Genomic DNA, 651 nt, shown 5'->3' with positions numbered 1-651 from the left:
GGACGTCTTGGTACTGTGACTCCCCTTCCCTCCCACCCCCCTTGCCCACACACGCACTTCCCACACTCAACTCAACCCTCCCCACCATGCATTGCCCCCAAGCGCCCCTTGCCACCGCCAGTCTAGCCCCTACCGCCCTCCGACGCCCACTCACGCTCGCACCGTGTATCGAGGTCCCCCTCGAAGTTCCGCTGGTGTACCGTTGTACCGTTGTTACCCTTGTGAAGTTATGTTCCAAACTCCCGGTTGACTTAGGAGGCTTCAGGATCTACGTATGTAATACACCCCCGAGTCCCACCTGTGTGTATGTACACTCTGTGACCTAGGCGTACACAAATCCCACCCGTGTACGCATACTTTGTGATCCACACGTGCTGTACACTTCAACGATACCTAACAATGCTCTCCTTCACTTCACGTTCCACTCAAACCGCAAGCCTAATTTTCATCCTCATACTGAAGACGTACTGCGACTCTACAATCCCGTAGTGGTATCTGTCGACCTCACAACCATATTTTATAATCGACTTCTTTCCTGGATGGTATTACACATCATTGGTAGTCTTCATCTCACAGCAACCATAGAGTTCTCACCCCACCCCTTATTCGTAAATTCCTTCTATTGGGATAAATATGTGCTACCATTGATCG

Source organism: Penaeus monodon, chromosome 29 (assembly GCF_015228065.2).
Source record: "Penaeus monodon isolate SGIC_2016 chromosome 29, NSTDA_Pmon_1, whole genome shotgun sequence".
Taxonomy (NCBI): Eukaryota; Metazoa; Arthropoda; class Malacostraca; order Decapoda; family Penaeidae; genus Penaeus; species Penaeus monodon.
Note: the sequence above shows the minus strand (reverse complement) of the source record.